Source organism: Ovis aries, chromosome 20, assembly GCF_016772045.2.
Source record: "Ovis aries strain OAR_USU_Benz2616 breed Rambouillet chromosome 20, ARS-UI_Ramb_v3.0, whole genome shotgun sequence".
NCBI classification, from domain to species: Eukaryota; Metazoa; Chordata; class Mammalia; order Artiodactyla; family Bovidae; genus Ovis; species Ovis aries.
In genome coordinates, this window is record NC_056073.1 from 29,142,310 (window position 1) to 29,162,771 (window position 20,462).

The 20,462-nt window shown below is 41.3% G+C and overlaps 4 non-coding genes across 4 annotated transcripts; 3 read left to right on the forward strand and 1 right to left on the reverse strand.

Moving 5' to 3' along the window:
- Nucleotides 1-2,211: 2,211 nt before the first annotated feature.
- On the reverse strand, nt 2,212-2,284 carry TRNAR-CCG (transfer RNA arginine (anticodon CCG)). Its single transcript has one exon. It is a non-coding gene; the product is annotated as a tRNA-Arg (tRNA).
- A 4,406-nt stretch (nt 2,285-6,690) lies between these two features.
- On the forward strand, nt 6,691-6,762 carry TRNAA-AGC (transfer RNA alanine (anticodon AGC)). The gene has a single exon. It is a non-coding gene; the product is annotated as a tRNA-Ala (tRNA).
- Nucleotides 6,763-13,531: 6,769 nt separating this feature from the next.
- Nucleotides 13,532-13,603, forward strand: TRNAA-AGC (transfer RNA alanine (anticodon AGC)). Its single transcript has one exon. It is a non-coding gene; the product is annotated as a tRNA-Ala (tRNA).
- Nucleotides 13,604-19,653: 6,050 nt separating this feature from the next.
- TRNAA-CGC (transfer RNA alanine (anticodon CGC)) lies at nt 19,654-19,725 on the forward strand. The gene has a single exon. It is a non-coding gene; the product is annotated as a tRNA-Ala (tRNA).
- The last annotated feature ends 737 nt before the right edge of the window (nt 19,726-20,462 follow it).

The following is a 20,462-nucleotide window of genomic DNA, read 5'->3' on the forward strand; positions in this document are numbered from 1 at the left end:
GAATATTCATATTGCTGTGGAACAGATCTCTAGAACCCTTATCTTGCAAAATTGAAATTCTGTACCCATTAAACAACTGTCATTTTCACTTCCCTCCCATAAAATGGTAATCACCATTCTACTTGTTTCTATGAATTTGATTGTTTCATTTACTCTGTGATGGAATAGGATTTAAGTTTTTAAGGCTGCACAAGAAAATTTGAACATAACATAGTCCCTCTCTGACAGGGCCCTCTTTAATGTACAATGTGCACCTGTACAAAGATAGGAATGTCTGCTTGACCATGCCAGCGGTGTAATTCCTTAGAGGATAATATTGTTTTCCTAATTCTGTAAGGGGTAATGGTGACCTGCTGCTTCCTTCAAACACGTATATCTGGACTATATATCTTTGGAGAACTAAAGAGCTTCTTGATGACAGTGAAAGAGGAGAGTGAAAAAGCTGGCTTAAAACTCAACATTCAGAAAACTAAGATCATGGCATCTGGTCCCATCACTTCATGGCATATAGACAGGGAAACAGTGGAAACAGTGGCAGACTTTTATTTTGGGGGGCTCCAAGATCACTGCAGATGGGTGATTGCAGCCATAAAATTAAAAGACACTTGTTCCTTGGAAAAATTATGACCAATCTAGACAGCTTTTTAAAAAGCAGAAACATTACTTAGCCAACAAAGGTCCGTCTGGTCAAAGCTATGGTTTTTTCAGTAGTCACGTATGGATGTGAGAGTTGGACTATAAAGAAAGCTGAGCACTGAAGAATCGATGCTTTTGAACTGTGGTGTTGGGAGAAGACTCTTGAGAGTCTCTTGGACTGCAAGGAGATCCAACCAGTCTATCCTAAAGCAAATCAGTCATGAATATTCATTGGAAGGACTGATGCTGAAGCTGAAACTCCAATACTTTGACCACCTGATGCGAAAAACTGACTCATTTGGAAAGAAAGACCCTGATGCTGGGAAAGATTGAAGGCAGGAGGAGAAGGGGATGACAGAGGATGAGATGGTTGGATGGCATCACCAACTTGATGAACATGAGTTTGAGTGAACTCAGGGAGTTGGTGATGGACAGGGAAGCCTGGTGTGCTGCAGTACATGGGGTCACAAAGAGTAGGACACAACTGAGTGACTGAATTGAACACTTGTGTCAATGGAATCATACAGTATTTGTCTTTTTGTGAATGGCTTATTTCACTTTGAATAATGTCCTCAAGGTCTATTTCTTTCTTTTATTTAAGACAATAATATTACATGGTATATACCACATTTTATTCATCAATTTATCCTTCTAAGGATATTTAGGTTCATTCTACCTCTTGGCTGTTGTGAATAATGCTGCTATGAACATGGGTGCAAATATCTCTTTGAGACTCTATTTTCAAATCTTTTGAATATATACCCACAAGTGGAGTTTGCTGGATCATACCATAGTTCTGTTTTCAAATTATTTGAAGACCCTCCCTGCTGTTCAGTTCCATTTCTGGCATTTGCGCTCTTGCTAAAAACTTAAGGTCTCGTGACTACACAGAAGTTGCTCCAGAGGACAGTTCAGCTGGAATGAAAGCCTTTGGTGGCTTCTGCCTTTATGCTTTTCTAAAGGGAGGAGGTAGAGGCAATTATGTTTATGGTAGCTAATGAAAATCTGGAGAACATCTATTTCAAACCATTCAGAGCTACAATTATAGAAATCCTAGTCAGATATTTGTTCCCAGAAATTTAGCTAGTCATTTCCCCATTTAGTTGATTTTTTAAGTGATCCCTGCCCCCTCAAAAGTTCAGTATTTCAGCTTTGTAAAGACCAAGTGCCTTCATATTCTCAGCAAGTTAGCAGTATTGTCCCTTAAGCCAGGAATAATAAAATTCTGTCTAAAGAAGCCCCCATCCCTAATTTTTTATTTCAGCCTATAAATTATTTATTTCATAGGACATGAAACAAGTTTTAGTTATTTTGTTTCTGTGTTTATTTCATTTGTCAGGTTCGGTAGAAAGTAAGCTCGTTGAGGACACGTGCTATTCCCTCCTCGTTCATGCCTAAAGCACTCGTCAAACATCAGGCCTCCAATATATAATTGTTAAATAAGAACGCATTGATCGATTAATTGTTTGAACTCACTCACAACCGGGCAACAGCATCAAGAGGAGAGAGGAAGCAAATCAGATTTTAAGCCTCTCCAACCTGGCAGGGAATCAGACCAGCAAATAGAAAAAGAAGCGACCACGAAGGGACTCGAACCCTCAATCTTCTGATCCGGAATCAGACGCCTTATCCATTAGGCCACGCGGCCAACTGTAAGAGACCCTTCTCACCTAAAGTACAAAACTTATGTAGACAGGGCTGGGTGGGGGGCTTTTCTACTGACTGGACTGAACTGAACTGAAACGGGAAGAAGGAATGGCATCTTCTTTTCTCAGAAATCTAGATAATGGTCAGGTTTATTTGCCCCCAAATTTCATCTTCACACATTCTCTGTAAATCAACTCTGTCCCTCTCCTTTGCCTCCACTACTCTGACTGCTTAACAGATTTTTTTTCCCCCAATCATATATAGAAATCATAGTATTTGCACTGCATAAAAAGAACTTTAGAGTTTACATTTCAGAGAGGTAAAAAGGAAATGGAGGCAGATATAAAGCTCAACAAGCTACAGACCTGCCATTTTCAGTTCTGTTATGGACGATACTGCAGAAATGAAACCATTCTGACACATGATTTCAAGAAAAGAACATTTTAGAGTTTATGATCTTATTAATAATCGTTTGGTCAAGAGTGAAAATATAGACTGAAGGAATCTTAGTACCTTCTAACAAACAAATTTAGAAATTTAAAGGCAAACTATTGATGCTAGCTGGAAATGAGTTTTGCACAAGTTGCACTCTTTGGAAACAGGTGACTATATTCCAACAAACTTTTGAAGTCTAAACTCCTTAGTGGATTCTCTTGGATTTTCATCTTGGCATCCATTTCATTTGCAAGCAAAAACTGACCTCCCCTAACTCATATTACTTTGCCAACAAAGGTCTGTCTAGTCAAGGCTATGGTTTTTCCAGTGGTCATGTATGAATGTGAGAGTTGGACTGTGAAGAAAGCTGAGTGCCGAAGAACTGATGCTTTTGAACTGTGGTGTTGGAGAAGACTCTTGAGAGTCCCTTGGACTGCAAGGAGATCCAACCAGTCCATTCTAATAGAGACCAGTCCTGGGTGTTCATTGGAAGGACTGATGCTGAAGCTGAAACTCCAGTACTTTGGCCACCTCATGTGAAGAGTTGACTCGTTGGAAAATACTCTGATGCTGGGAGGGATTGGGGACAGGAGAAGAAGGGGACGACAGAGGATGAGATGCCTGGATGGCATCACCGACTCGATGGACATGAGTTTGAGTGAACTCTGGGAGTTGGTGATGGACAGGGAGGCTTGGCATGCTGTGATTCATGTGGTCTCAAAGTGTCGGACACAACTGCATGACTAAAGTGAACTGAACTGAACTCAATTTTGTACCTTTTTTTGGGTACTTTTTATTCCTTCCTCCTCTTCATTGTTCAAGTTTTTAATTCATTTTTTAAATTTAGATATTTTATCATAGTGTTAGTCACTCAGTCCTGTCCAACTCTTCAAGACCCCAGGGACAGTAGCCTACCAGGCTCCTCTCTCCATGGAGTTCTCCAGGCAAGAATACTGGAGTGGGTCTCCGTTCCTTTCTACAGAGAACTTCCCAGCCCAGGGATCAAACCTGGGTCTCCTGTACTGCAGGCAGATCGTTACCATTGAGCTACTGCTGCTACTGCTGGTAAGTCACTTCAGTCATGTCCGACTCTGTGCAACCCCATACACGACAGCCCACCAGGCTCCCCCGTCCCTGGGATTCTCCAGGCAAGAACACTGGAGTGGGTTGCCATTTCCTTCCCCAATGCATGAAAGTGAAAAGTGAAAGTGAAGTCGCTCAGCCATGGACTGCCCCCCAGGCTCCTCCGCCCATGAGATTTTCCAGGCAAGAGTACTGGAGTGGGGTGCCATTGCCTTCTCCCACCATTGAGCTAGGGAAGCCCTTAATATTAAAAGCAGCTGAATTATATCTTTTTGGTGCACCCCACCAGGAATCTTTAGTTCCCTGATCAGCTATGCCACCCTTCCCCCTCCCTTCTCCCCTCCCTGCCCAGGAAGCTTGGAGTCTTAACCACTGAACCACCAGGGAAGGTCCTGTGTGTCTTTTTTTATGCCAGTACCTTACCATACTGTTTTGTTTACCATAGCTTTGAAAGACTCACTCCTCAGCACTCTTCCTCCCACCTTTCTGTCTCCTGCTCGCCGGTGCCCTCTTTTCCCTTCTTGTTTTCTCCTCCTCCTGTATTAACTTTTTCAGGATCCTAGTTCATGTCAGTTTCTGTTCCTAGAGTTTCAGGTCCAGTTGTTCCCAAACTAGTTTGTTTAAGTTTGTTTATCAGATTCAATTGAGGGACATTTATAATTTTTAAAAGTTTATTGAAGTATATAGTTGACTTACAATGCTAATTTCTCCTGTACAGCAAAATGATTCATTTGTACATATATATATACATACACACACACACATATGTATATATATATACATTCTTTTTTATATTCTTCTCCATTATGGCTTACTACAGAACATATAGTTTCCTGTGCTGTACAGTATGACCTTGATGTTTACCCATTCTATATAGAACAGTCTGCACCTGGTGGTGGTGGTTTAGTTGCTAAGTCACGTCCAACTCTTGAGACACCATGGACTGTAGTCAGGCTCATCTGTCCATGGAATTTTCCAGCCAAGAATACTGGAGTGGGTTGCTATTTTCTTCTCCAAATCTGCATGTGCAAATCTCAAACTCTCAATCCCTTCCCCCCTCCCCCACAAGTCTCTTCTCTATTTCTGTGAGTCTGTCTCTGTTTCATGGATAAGTTTGTTTGTCATATTTTAGTTTCTATATATAGGTGATATCATATGATATGTGTCTTTCACTGTCTTACTTCGCTTAACATGATAACCTCTAGGTCCATCCATGCTGCTGCAAATGGCATTCTTTGTTTCTTTTGTTTGTTTGTTTTTGTTTTGTTTGCTTTTGTTTTTTTTTGTTTTTCATCCTTCTTTGCTTCTTTTTTATGGCTGAGATATATTCCATTGTATATATGTACCATATCTTCTTTATCCATTCATCTGTCCATGGGCATTTAGAATGCTTCCATGTCTTGGCTATTGTAAATAGGGATGTAATGATCCTAGGGGTGCATGTATCTTTTTGAAATGTAGTTTTGTCTGGGTATATGCTCAGAAGTGGAATTGCTGGATCAAATGGCAACTCTGCTTTAGTCTTTTGAGGAACCAATATACTGTTTTCCATAGTGGCTGCACCAACTTACATTCCCACCAACAGTGTAGGAGGTTCCCTTTTTCAGTTGAATAACTTAAGAACCCAAGATTCTGAGAGCACTCAGCATCTAGAGAGTGGGGCCCAGCAATCCATAGTTTTATTCAGTTCCTCCAGGTGATTTTCCATCTTTATGGATCCCCCCGACAATCCCCTCCCCCCTCCACAGTGTTGTCTAAAAAGCATTCATATGTCCCTTTAGCCTCTCTGAGAGTCGCCTGTGGCCCAAGCATTGTATATCCAAAGGCAGAAGGGGAAGAGATGATTGGATGGCATCACAGACTCAATGGACAGGCGTTTGCGCAAGCTCCGAGAGATGAAGGACAGGGAAACCTGGTGTGCTGCAGTCCACTGGGTCGCAAAGTGTCGGGCACGACTGAGCGACTGAACACCAAAACCCAATGACCCCCGCAAGTCCTCTGGGGCTTGGCCGGGTCGGATCCGCCAGGACGGCCAGATCCGGAGTTGGGGAGGAACCGAAAGGGCGGTGGTGATTTCAGGTCTCCAAGAGTCCACAGGAGTGAGAATCAGAAGAAAGCTTATCTGGAAAATGAATTAGGATTTGCTCCCAATACTCATTTCTGGGTCAGAGAACGGCGAGAAGCGCCTGAGGGTTGCCCCTCGGAGGTCGAGGGGCCTAACTACTGCAGGAGCCTGAAGGGTTTATACAGTTAAATCATTTTGCGATCAAGCCTACGCCTTAAAACGCCTTCCTTCTGGGTACCGTTCCGTTCCGACAGGGGCGCTCTAAGGCTGCTCGGTTTCTTTCTCTCCTCTTCCACGCGCACGTCTCGGTGGTTCTCGAGACCCGAGGTTAAAAGCTCGGGAGACGCAGCCACCATGCGTGTTCCCGACTCTGAGTCTTGACGCGGGAGCTTACCTGAAGGAGGGAAGCGACCGAAGTGGGCCTGTCACGATTGCTTCCCAGTCTTCTCTCCTACCTGGACCTAAATCCCTATGGCTCCGTTTAGGGCTTCTTTTTATCCTCCGGCATTATACTTTCGGTTTTCTGGCAACGTATTTAAGCAGAGGTCTTATCCCAGACCTCCCCCTGGGGGCGGCCAGTCAGGAGCTCCCCCTTCGCCACAGGCATGGCCGTCGAGCTGGTGTCCCAGAGGGTGACCCGCAGTGAGAGAGCTCAGGACCAGACGGCACTTTCGGTATAATATTTAGTTTTCGTTCTTATAGCCTAGTTACAAGACAGTATTCAGTAGAGAAAGTTCAAAAATTGAATTTCATGAAGTAAAGTTTCTTTTGCGGAAGATGTATCGATGGGTCATAGGAATAATTCTGAAAACATTGCGGCGGGAGGGGGTGTAGCTCAGTGGTAGAGCGCGTGCTTAGCATGCACGAGGCCCCGGGTTCAATCCCCGGCACCTCCAGTTTTCTTGTGTTTTGGGTTCTAACAGCAATAGACGCATCCTCGTTTCTTAAGAACGTCCACCACCTGTCGTGTTTTCTGGTTCTTTTGTTCTCTTTTAGGTCTTTTAAATCACACAAAAAACAAGAACTATTTTATTTTTAATATGGACCCATTTTTGCCCTAGGGCCTTAACACCGCCTTGGGTAGCTGAGTCAGCTGGCAAAAGACGATTAAAGAGGCTGAGGGAGTACCAAGCCGCACAGGACTGCGGAAACCGAAAAACAAGCGAGGTACCAAATTAACAAGTCCAACTACAATAGTTACATTTCGCAGTATCATCTAAGAGCAGGAAACACAGAAAGCAGAAAAAATAAGAGCAAATGTGAAGTCCACAGGAAATTTCCTTTAGATCCCTTCGTTTTCTGGGCTGTTGCTGGGTCAAGGAATAGATTTGAGGAGAGGAAGGAAAGCTTTCCTTTGTTCTTCTCTACCACTCTTTTCCCATTACAGCCTCCCCTTCTTTCCCCGCTCCCTCCCTCCTTTTTATATTTCATATGTGCTTCTTTAACTTATTGTTCCTGAGTAACTTTTAAATTATAATATAAGCTTCATATCTAGATAGAGTTCTTATTGTGTTAAATAAGTTCTGCCCTTTTTACCTGACAAAGTAGAATGTGAAACATAGTTAATTTTTTAAACATTTGGACAACTGAATGAAATTTATTTGTAAATATCCAAAGTGTCTTTGAGATAAAGGACTGAAGCCTTGCCATAACTTCAGTTATTATTTTTTTCTTTTTTGGGAGGGGAGGTATGATAAATACAGATAGCAAAGATTCAGCCACCTAAAGAGCTTCTTGGTAGGTATTCCTAATAATAACTTTGGAGAATGGAGGAATTTGTCCTTGCCTTTGTAAATGCTTTCCTGTACATGATGTAAAGCATCAAAGTTCTGGAGAATGACTTAGGTGCCACCAAATGGTCATCTTGGGAACACCAAAATCCGTTCCTATGTATGAGTTCTGAGATGGCCAAAATTTCCCTGTAATGGTAGATTGTTGTTTTTTAATATGTCCTTCTAGATTCTTAAAATCATGTTTCTTGGCATTTTTATTTAGATTCAAAATTCTGCCTTTAGAGTAGGATTCAGTATTCATGAAGTGAAGTGAAATGAAGTCGCTCAGTCGTGTCCGACTCATTGCAACCCCATGGACTGTAGCCTACCACGCTCCTCCAGCCACGAGATTTTCCAGCCAAGAGTACTGGAGGGGGTTGCCATTTCCTTCTCTAGTCACTATTCATAACTGAACTGTTTTTCCTCTAAAAAATCATTAGCATTTTCGTTTCTTGAGGAGACGGCCATGCCTTCTTTCAGTTCCTTGACCAGGGATTGAATTCAGGCCATGGCAGTGAAAGTCTAGAATCCTAACCATTAGGCAGCCAGGGAACTCCCAATATTTTCCTATTTTTAACTGAGATTGCCAAGACAAATAAAAATCTCCATGTTTCTATATTATAGCATTCCAAAATCACAAAAAGCCGAGATATATGTACTCTCAGTATAGGTGTTACCTCCTAAATCTTTAGCAAAGATCCTCACTTTAGAACTATTAATGCAGTCATCTGAGTAGATATTGGCAAAGGGGTACCTTCCTTTACAGAGTGTTAAGAAGTTGCTATGTCTCCAGCACAGTATACCTTGAATTTTTGAAGATATAGATCATCAACAAATCAGAGTTGTCTCGGGGGAACATTAGTCAGCGTATAGAAGTAGGGATATAAGCCCCCTTTCTCTACCTGACAGAGGGATCTTAGGAGACTCATTAATACAGTCATATCAACAGATAACTCTGGTGATCTCAGTCTGCCTCATCAGCTTTTGAATACGCACATATCTGACCTCGCCAGACCTCCTGCCTCTGAAAAGCTTAGCAGTTAGCCTAGACAACTGCCTCCTCTGGTCTGCATCTTTTTTGGGTTCTTTTTTAGAATTTCCACATTGGTAGGTTCTTGCTCACGTGATCCATGTATTTTCAGAGCTTACAAAAATTGCTGAGACAAACAACTGTGCCAACGTGAGAAGAACCATTGGTTCTAAGTAAATATGACTGCTTGGTCTCTGGGACAGTGTAGTGAGAGGGACCTAGTGTATGAAAAGCAGTTCCCCGCTTTAAATCATGCTTCAGGGCAAAAGCCTCAAGAGGACCTCTTGGGATTTAAATCAGAATCTCCTTTCAGTTTTTAACCAGAAAATTAAAAAGGCAACAGAACTCTTACCACCTATGTATATTTTCTGTCTCTCTCTCTTTTTTCTTTCTTGGTTGAAAACAGCTACCTCGTACCGAAAACAGCACATGGCATCAATAATTTCTCTCTCTCCTCAACCAAATTATTTTGACTTCTATTCTAATTCCTGATTTTCAATAGATTTAATATTTATTAGAATGAGGGGGCTTATTTTAGAATACATGAGGATTCTGTTATAGCTGCTGCAACTGATTGAGATAGACATGCTTTGATTTCCTTCTCATTTCCCTTTGTGTATATTCTATAGCTGTTTGTGGTTATCAATGCAATTACATAAAACATCTAAAAGTTATAATAATCTTTGCCATCTCTTACTTTGTTATTGATGACACAAAATATCTTTTATATGGTGTAATCATTAACTTAGAGTCATAATTAAGTTTTATGCTTTTTAAATTCTATACCAGATTTAAAGATGGCTTATACACCTACATTACAATTTTACAGGTTTCTATATTTATCTGTCTGTTTTCCTTTACCAAGGAGTTGTATATTTTTGTTCAGTTTTGTATTGCTGCTGATCAGCTTCTTGCTTCAACTTGAAGGATTCCCTTTAGCTTTTCAGCTGGGGGCAGACAGTAGCATACTTCTTTCTGAGTAACATTCCTGTTATAGTAGCTGGGTGCTGGGCAAGAGGCAACAGCCTTAGGTTTTCTAGGCAGCTCTCTCCTGTCCTGGAACCTCCGTCTCATGATGGGGATGAAGGGGCCCTGCAATAAAATAGAATCCGTTTTCCATGAGTGGAAAGATGAGAGCCTTCACCTCTTAGCTGCACTTTCCCAGAACTTAGTCTCTGCAAGAAGGAGCTGAGGGTATGATTAGAAATGGAGGAAAGATACTGCTGCTGCTGCTGCTGCTGCTGCTGCTAAGTCGCTTCAGTCGTGTCCAACTCTGTGCAACCCCATAGACGGCAGCCCACCAGGCTCCCCCGTCCCTGGGATTCTCCAGGCAAGAACACTGGAGTGGGTTGCCATTGCCTTCTCCAATGCATGAAAGTGAAAAGTGAAAATGAGTCGCTCAGTCGTGTCCGACTCTTAGCGACCCCATGGACTGCAGCCCACCAGGCTCCTCCGTCCATGGGATTCTCCAGGCAAGAGGACTGGAGTGGGGTGCCATGGGTTGGGGGAGGGGGAACTTTGTTTCCTTGGCTGTATAGTTTGGAGTAGAGTTTCTGTCAGCCTGGCCTGGGAAGAGAGAGGGAGGGAGTAGGTTGTGATTCAAATGACAAAGATTCTCATTGTTATTACTGAACTTTAGTACATTTTCTTGAATTAACCTTTCTCAATATGACATATGCCCTTAGAACCATTTCCGGATAATTTATACAATTTCCGCAAATTCTCTGATGAGCACATTCATGGAGTTCTTCCTGCTGCCATGCTTCTGAGTTGTATGGTTTTTTTTTTTTAATTTATTTCTGAGTTTTTAATTAACCAGATTTGCCTTACATCTGTATCTCTTTTCAAATAATGCCTCATCTTTGTTTCTGGTGGCTTCTGGCTATCCTTGGATTGTAGCTGCATCACTCTAATCTCGGCCTCCATCGTCATACATCCTTGATCCCTCTGTATCTCGGTCTCTGCATGTTCTCTTCTTGTAAGGACATCAGTCATTGGATTTAGGAACTCACCCTAATCCAATATGATGTCTTTTAAACCAATTATATCTTTAAAGACACTATTTCTAAATAAGGTCGAATTTTCAGGTTCCAAGTGGACATGAATTTTTGCCAAACATTATTCAATCCTCTATAGTGTTGAATATATGTTGGCTTTTGTCAGTGCCCATTGTGCAACTATGGAGATGATCGTGTATGGTTTTTTTTTTTCTCCTTACTTTTATTAATTTGATGGATTATATTAATATTGTCAAAGATAAACCAGAGCTGGATGGTAGATAAGAGGTAAAAATGATTTCATTCAGGAATATTGTGATGGGGGAAAGGCCTCAGTACAGAATTAGAATCTATTTCAAATACAGCATAGGCAAGTGGGAATTTATAGCTAAGGAGCAGGGGGAGGGTGGGTTGAGGGTCAGTGGATAGAAAATTACTAAGAGGAAACATCTGAGGTAAGGCAGAATTCTGGCTAAACCAACCAAACAAGATTCCTGCTGAAAGCAGTCCAAGGTGATCAGACATTACCTAGGGGATGGTAGAGGATGAGGAACACAATTAAATATAAAGGGTAACCAGATAGGCAAATAGAAGATTCTAGCCAAACCAGCCTAACAGGATTCTTGCTAAAAGTGAACAAACAACACAGAGAAGAAAACAGAAATCCAAAAGTCAAGTTCTATTTGGAAAAGAGTTCAGGGAATCCTAAGTAGAGATTGGTAGAGGAGAGAATCTTTGTTAATGTCTTCCTTGACAATGAGTGATCTTTGCATTTCTGGAATTAACCCCACTTGGACATTCTGTATGGAGAAGGCAACGGCACCCCACTCCAGTACTCCTGGCTGGAAAATCCCATGGACAGAGGAACCTGGTAGGCTGTAGTCCATGGGGTCGCTGAGGGTTGGACACGACTGAGTGACTTCACTTTCACTTTTCACTTTCATGCATTGGAGAAGGAAATGGCAACCCACTCCAGTGTTCTTGCCTGGAGAATCCCAGGAACTGGGGAGCCCGACGGGGTCGCACAGAGTTGGACACGACTGAAGTGACTTAGCAGGACATTCTGTATTATGTGAAATTAGACTATTTTTTTTCATTTTCTGTGCAAACTGAAAAAGTTTGCGATGAACATTGTACTCATGTTATAAAATGAACTGGAAGAGCTCCTTCTTCATGCTTTGAAAATTTTAAGTAGCATCATGATTTTCTGATATTGGTAAACTTTCTTTGTGAAAGTATTTGTGCTTGGTTCCCTTTTAGGGGAGTTGCCTGTTCAACTGTTTTTCTATAGTAATGACATGTTTAGACTTTCTGTCTCTATAAGACGTAATTTGGGTATCAGTTCAGTTCAGTCGCTCAGTCATGTCCGGCTCTTTGCTACCCCATGAATCGCAGCATGCCAGGCCACCCTGTCCATCACCATCTCCCGGAGTTTACTCAAACTCATGTCCATCAAGTCAGTGATGCCATCCAGCCATCTCATCCTCTGTCATCCCCTTCTCCTCCTGCTCCCAATCCCTCCCAGCATCAGAGTCTTTTCCAATGAGTCAACTCTTCGTATGAGGTGGCCAAAGTATTGGAGTTTCAGCTTTAGCATCATTCCTACCAATGAACACCCAGGACTGATCTTCAGAATGGACTGGTTGGATCTCCTTGCAGGCCAAGGGACTCTCAAGAGTCCTCTCCAACGCCACAGTTCAAAAGCATCAATTCTTCAGCACTCAGCTTTCTTCACAGTCCAACTCTCACATCCATACATGACCATTGGAAAAACCATAGTCTTGACTAGATGGACCTTTGTTGGCAAAGTAATGTCTCTGCTTTTTAATATGCTAAGTTACAGTGCATTTATAATATAAAATCCACTTCATCTAAAGTTTTCAAGTCATTTGCTGAGTTGTGTCTTTATGATTTTTAAAAAGTTTTTCTGTTTGATAGTTATTTGATAGATATTTCCTCCCATCAGTTCTAGTTTTGTGTGTCTGCACTTTTTTTTCCTTTTCTTGATTATGATGGTTAGAGCTTTGTCGACTTTTCAAATATCCAGTTTTTTTCTTTAACTAGTTCTACTTAAAAAAAAAAACAACTCATTTTCTCGTTCGTCTTTATCAACCCTTCCTTCTTTTTGGCTTATTTTGTTCATTTCTAACATGAACAAAGTTCATAACATCCTTTTCATCTCTGACTGGAGAAGTATTTACCTCACTACCTTATTGTGTCTTTTGCCCGTTTAAGCAACTTTCCCAAGGTTAACTGAGGCTCTGTTGGTTTATGGGCTGGACGTTTGAGAGGCTCAGAGCCTGTGAGAAAGCTGTGGTGAGTGAACTAGTCCAGCAGTGCGAAGAGTTTTTAACTGAGGGTTAATGCGCATCACATTCAGTTCAGTTCAGTTCAGTCGGCGCGTCACATTAACCTTCTTAAATGGCCTTGTATTCTACCCCTAAAGGGGTGCGATCGTAGCCAAGGAACCCCCTCTCTAGGCTGCCGAAACAAACGGCACTCCATTTGTCCTTCCATCTTCTCTCTTCTGGAGCTAATTTGGTTGCTTTCCACCTAGGGAAAGAGTAAGTGAAGAAAGGAGAAAAAATATTTCATCAAGCTCTTCTAACTGCGGCAGGGAAGTGATTCCAGACAGATAGAAGCAAAAAGGTCCCAGGACCACCAACGGGGGCCCTCCGTCTAGAATGCAATCTACTCTTCTTTCAGCAAAGCATAATACAGGACCTGTATTTAAGTTCTAGTTTTAAGGTTTTTGGAAATAAGTGAAATTTGACACACTAGACTTTAGCCTAACGTTAATTGTTGTAAAACTGACCCAAAACTGTGTTCTGTCTTGAATAAATTCCCGAGGGTTTGCTACTGGGTAGGGGGTGTAGCTCAGTGGTAGAGCGCGTGCTTAGCATGCACGAGGCCCCGGGTTCAATCCCCGGCACCTCCACTTTTTGAACCTTGCTCAAAAAGAAAGTAAACCTATTTGCTGCTAGTGTTAGTGCTGTTCTTTTTCTACTCCTCCGATTTGGCAACAGTCAGGGTGGCTGCATAAGAAGGAAAAGAGGAAACGAAAAGACAAAGCCTGGGCTCATTCAGCAGCTCGAGATTCCGAACAGATAGCCCGTCACCAAATTGACGAGCCTTTTTGCCTTTGGTTTCACTTTGCCGTATTATTAATATTTAAATAGCAGGAAAGAAGAGACAAAGAGGGCAGAATTTAACAAAAGAAAAACACACGATCTCAAGCCAATTTTTTTTTTTAGTCTGTTTTGTTCTCTGAGCCGTGTTGGCCATGATTAGACTGCAGATTGAGCAAGAAGACAGCGTTCCTAACTTGGAATCGAGAAATTTATTTTCATCAGTGGATGTGAAGAAGTCACACTTAGGCATCAATAACCCCATTGGGAAGTACCTTGGGCTGAAGATCTCAAACGTCAGAGATTAATTTCCAGTTTTGGTCTGTTTTTACTCTTACCGGAGAATAGGACTTAACTAGATAATTTAGTTGTTACAGAAGTAATTTTATCTGAGACTGTTGCGCCCTCTATCGGAAAGAAATTTTCAAGACCCTGGGTCCTTGGACTAAAGCAGTTGGTGGTACCTTGTTAGAATGCAGGATGTCAGTTCCCCCTCAGACTTACTGAATTAGAAGCAACATTTCGACAGGATCCCTAAGTGTTTCCTTTGCACGTTAAAATTTGAGAGTCACTGGTTTGAGTGCTCCAGTGCGGGTTAAAATGATTATATATTATAAATATATGGCTTATTTTATTAATAATTTTCCAACTTCCTATTCTAATGTAGTAAAAACAATTGCAAAAAGGTATTTCTATTGTTGAACCAGTTTTGTATTCTTATAATTGACTCTGTTTCCCCTCTCGTGGTAATATATTTAATAGTATTTTTAAAATCAGTATACATAATTGAATTAGATGTCAAGTTTCTTTTAAATAAAATGTTTTGCAGGTTCTGCAGTCAAGATGGTGCTAACTTCCAATAAGAACTAGGAAGCTCATATCTTTCTTTCTGCTCAGCAACTTTAAAAAAAAACTTTTTCTTTTGTATTGGGTTGTAGCCTATTTACAATGTTGTGATAGTTTCAGGTGGACATTGAAGGAATTCAGTCATATATATACATGTATCAATTCTCCTCCAAACTCCCCTCCTGTCCAGGCTGCACATAACATTGAGCAGAGTTCCATATGCTATCCAGTTGGTCCTTGTTGCTTATACATTTTAAATATAACAGTGTATACATGTCCATCAAAAGTCCCTAAGTATCCCTTTTCCTCATCCTTCCCCCCGGCAACCATAAATTTGTTCTCTAAGTCTGTGAGTCTCTTTCTATTTTGTAAGTTCATTTGTATCCGTTGTTTTTTAGATTCCACATGTAGGGGATGTCGTACGATATTTCTCCTTCTCTGTCTGACTTACTTCACTCCGTTTGACAATCTCTAGGTCTATCCATGTTGTTGCAAGTGGTATTATTTCATTTTTAATGGCTGAATTGTATATATGTATATATGTCCATTGAATATATGTACCACAACTTTTTTATCCATTTCTCTATTGATAGACAATTAGGTTGCTTCTGTTACTGTAAACAGTGCTGCAATGAACACTGAGGTGCATGTATTCTTTTAGATCATGTTTTTATCTGGATATAGACCCAAGAGTGAGATTGCAGGATCATATGATAACTCTATTTTTAGTTTTTTAAGGAATCTCCATATTTTGCTTCATAATGGCTGCTGTACCAGTTAACATTCCCATCAACAGTGTAGGAGGATTCCCTTCTTTCCACACCCTCTCCAGTATATATTGCTTCTGTATTCTTTTAGGATAGCCATTCTGGTTGGTGTGAGGTGATATCTCATTGTAGTTTTGATTTCATCAACATTTTAAGTAGGATAAGATATTTTCCAAGTTAAATGTCTTCATTTTTGGATTTACCTTTTCAAAGAAAGAGTAAGAGCTAGCACTTAGGAGCCAGACTTTCTTTAATAGGAGTAATAGGTCATTTTCTATCTTGTTGACATATTTTCTTTCTTTTTGTTTTCGAAGTACAATTTTATGATGTCTTTTGGCCACTTGTATCTACTGCGTTAAGAGAAATGTATTCACATGCTCCAAACATAGGACTGTGTGGATCACAAAAAACTGTGGAGAATTCTTCAAGAGATAGGAATACCGGACCACCTTTCCTGCTTCCTGAGAAATCTGTATGCAGGTCAAGAAGCAACAGTTGGAACTGGACGTGGAACAGCAGACCGGTTCCAAATAGGAAAAGGAGTACGTCAAGGTTGTATATTGTCACCCTGCTTATTTAACTTATATGCAGAGTACATTATGAGAAATGCTGGACTGGATGAAACACAAGCTGGAATCAAGATTGCTGGGAGAAATGTCAGTAACCTCAGATATGCAGATGACACCACCCTTATGAAAGAAATCGAAGAACTAAAGAACCTCTTGATGAAAGTGAAAGAGGAGAGTGAAAAAGTTGGCTTAAAGCTCAACATTCACAAAACTAAGATCATGGCATCTGGTCCCATCACTTAATGGCAAATAGATGGGGAAACGGTGGAAACAATAACAATCTTTATTTTGGGGGGCTCCAAAATCACTGCAGATGGTGACTGCAGCCATGAAATCAAAAGACACTTGCTCCTTGGAAGAAAAGTTATGACCAACCTAAACAGCTTATTAAAAAGCAAAGACATTATTTTGCCAAGAAAGGTCCATCTAGTCAAAGCTATGGTTTTTCCGATAGTCATGGATGGATGTCAGAGTTGGACTATAAAGAAAACTGAGCGCTGAAGAATTGAAGCTTTTGAACTGTGTTGCTGGAGAAGACTCTTGAGAGTTCCCTTGGACTGCAAGGAGATCCAACCAGCCAATCCTAAAGGAAATCAGTCCTGAATATTCATTGGAAGGACTGATGCTGAAGCTGAAACTCCAATACTTGACTACCCGATGCAAAGAACTGACTCATTGGGAAAGTCCCTGATGCTGGAAAAGATTGAAGGCAGGAGGAGAAGGGGATGACAGAGGATGAAATGTTTGAATGGCATCACCAACTTGATGGTCATGAGTTTGAGCAAGCTCCAGGAGTTGGTGATAGACAGGGAAGCTTGGCGTGCTGCAGTCCATGGGGTCACAAAGAGTCAGATACGACTGAGCATCTGAACTGAACTGAAGCACAGGAATTCATCAAGTTGCAAAAGGCAAATAGACAAAACATGTAAAAGAATATCATGAATTTTCACCATTGGTTTTATTTATTATATTAGGGCTTGGGTCCAAATGGAATTTTTTCCCCCTTTCCAATCATAGACTTCTCGAAGGGAGAAGAGGATTGAGTGGAAAAGTCAGGAACTTAGTATGAGAAAACCATAGGAAATAGAGGGTAGAAATTTTAAAGATTATATGCCAATACAATAAAAGTAACATGTGGTTAATGCAGGGTGCACAGCCTGGTCCAGTTGGAGAACTACTCAGCCATTAAAAAGAATACATTTGAATCAGTTCTAATGAGGTGGATGAAGTTCAGTTCAGTTCAGTCGCTCAGTCGTGTCCGACTCTTTGCGACCCCGTGAATCGCAGCACGCCAGGCCTCCCTGTCCATCACCATCTGCCGAAGTTCACTCAGACTCACGTCCATCGAGTCCGTGATGCCATCCAGCCATCTCAAACTCGGTCGTCCCCTTCTCCTGCTCCCAATCCCTCCCAGCATCAGAGTCTTTTCCAATGAGTCAACTCTTCACATGAGGTGGCCAAAGTACTGGAGCTTCAGCTTTAGCATCATTCCTTCCAAAGAACCCCCAGGACTGATCTCCTTTAGAATGGACTGGTTGGATCTCCTTGCAGTCCAAGGGACTCTCAAGAGTCTTCTCCAACACCACACTTCAAAAGCATCAATTCTTCGGCGCTCAGCCTTCTTCACAGTCCTACTCTCACATCCATACATGACCACTGGAAAAACCATAGCCTTGACTAGGCGGACCTTAGTTGGCAAAGTAATGTCTCTGCTTTTGAATATACTATCTAGGTTGATCATAACTTTTCTTCCAAGGAGTAAGCGTCTTTTAATTTCATGGCTGCGGTCACCATCTGCAGTGATTTTGGAGCCCCCAAAAATAAAGTCTGACACTGTTTCCACTGTTTCCCCATCTATTTCCCATGAAGTGATGGGACCAGATGCCATGATCTTCATTTTCTGAATGTTGAGCTTTAAGCCAACTTTTTCACTCTCCTCTTGCACTTTCATCAAGAGGCTTTTTAGCTCCTCTTCACTTTCTGCCATAAGGGTGGTGTCATCTGCATATCTGAGGTTATTGATATTTCTCCTGGCAATCTTGATTTCAGCTTGTGCTTCTTCCAGTCCAGCATTTCTCATGATGTACTCTGCATGTAAGTTAAATAAGCAGGGTGACAATATACAGCCTTGACGTACTCCTTTTCCTATTTGGAACCAGTCTGTTGCTCCATGTCCAGTTCTAACTGTTGCTTCCTGGCCTGCATACAGATTTCTCAAGAGGCAGGTTAAGTGGTCTGGTGTTCCCATCTCTTTCAGAATTTTCCACAGTTTATTGTGATCCACACAGTCAAAGGGTTTGGCATAGTCAATAAAGCAGAAATAGATGTTTTTCTGGAACTCTCTTGCTTTTTCCATGATCCAGCGGATGTTGGCAATTTGATCTCTGGTTCCCCTGCCTGTTCTAAAACCAGCTTGAACATCAGGTAGTTCACAGTTCATGTATTGCTGAAGCCTGGCTTGGAGAATTTTGAGTATTACTTTACTAGCATGTGAGATGAGTGCAATTGTGTGGTAGTTTGAGCATTCTTTGGCATTGCCTTTCTTTGGAATTGGAATGAAAACTGATCTTTTCCAGTCCTGTGGCCACTGCTGAGTTTTCCAAATTTGCTGGCATATGGTGTGCAGCACTTTCACAGATCATCTTTCAGGATTTGAAATAGCTCCACTGGAATTCCATCACCTCCACTAGCTTTGTTCGTAGTGATACTGTCTAAGGCCTACTTGACTTCACATTCCAAGATATCAGGCTCTAGATTAGTGATCACATCATCATGATCTGGAGCCTATTATACAGAGTGAAGTAAGCCAGAAAGAAAAACACCAATACAGTATACTAATGCATATATATGGAATTTATAAAGATGGTAACGATAACCCTGTAGCGAGACAGCAAAAGAGACACAGATGTATAGAACAGTCTTTTGGACTCTGTGGGAAAGGGAGAGGGTGGGATGATTTGGAAGAATGGCATTGAAACATGTATAATATCATATATGAAACGAATCGCCAGTTTTTAGGACTCCTTACTTTCACTGCCAAGGATGCAAAAGAACAACTAACTTCTTTTTTGCTTTTCTTCCTATTTCTTGAATGATGGGGCTCTTTTTTATGTGCCTCCCACTTTGTTTCTTGCTCTGTAAACCCAGTAGGTCTCTCCAACCTGTGTCTTACTACCTACTAACTTGCTTTTAAAATTCCACACTTCTTTCCAATCCTGAATCTGCCCATTTAATTCATACCTTGAGCACTGTTCTCCTAGACCATTTTATGAACCTTCTTAGTTGCCTTTGGGATGTAATAAAAATGAATAGAGTGTTGGGAATGAATCGCTGAAAGAATTGATGGTGATTTTTATTTTCATCTGGGGTTTTCCCATTAAAATCTTGTCCTTAACATTCCTGTAAAGCAAACATCAAATAGCAAGAAGTGTTTTATCTAAGGAAAACTTGGTCAATTTTCTGACACGTTTTCAGTATTTTTTGTTCCACTTCAAGTTTTATTTGCTAAAGAAAGAATCAGTATCCTTAACAACTCCCTTATTTCCTTTTGTCTTAAAGAAGTCATAAATCCTGCTGCAACACATAATACTGCTAAAACAACAAACATCAGCTGGGGAGAGGCCCACAGAATGTGGTGAGCTATTTCCTGAAGAACCCTCACAGATGGTAATTCAGTGAGGGGGTGTAGCTCAGTGGTAGAGCGCGTGCTTCGCATGTACGAGGCCCCGGGTTCAATCCCCGGCACCTCCAGCTGTGGCTTGAGTTGTATTTTCTTCCTTTACTCATTGCCTGCTCACAAGAACCTAAGACATTCGTTTCAGTGGTGCACTGTTTAAACTTCATGACCCTCAAAACCTCTCTATTAGTAACCGACAGAGGCCATAACAAGTTAGCATAAACCTGGCAGCTTAAAACGATAGTAATTTGTTCTTTTACCCTTCTGGAGGCGAGAAATCCAAAGTTAGTATCACTAGACAGACATCAGGGTATTGGCAGAGTGGTGCTCCCTCCCAAGGCTCTGGGGGTGTGTGTGTCCAATCTTGCCTCTTTCAACTTCCAGTGGCTGATGGCATTCCTTAGCCTGTGGCAGCCTTACTCCAGTCTCTGCCACCGTGGTCACACTGCCTTCTCCTCTCTGTGTGTGAAATCCCTCTGTCCCTCTCTTTTAAAGACACTTGTGAGTACATCGGGCCTAGCTGTATAATCCAAAGTAATCTCCCCATTTTAAGATCAATAAGGAAATATTGGACTTAAACTACACATCAGATCAGATGAACCTAATAGACATATACAGAACATTTCATCCAATACCCCTGGAATACACATTCTTCTCAAGCATACATGGAATGCTCACCATGATAGATAATGTGTTAGGTCACAAAACAAGTCTTAACAAATTTAATATAATTGAAATTACTTTAACTTTATTTTCCAACCACAATGATACGACAATCCATAACAGTAGGAAAGCCAGACATATCACAATG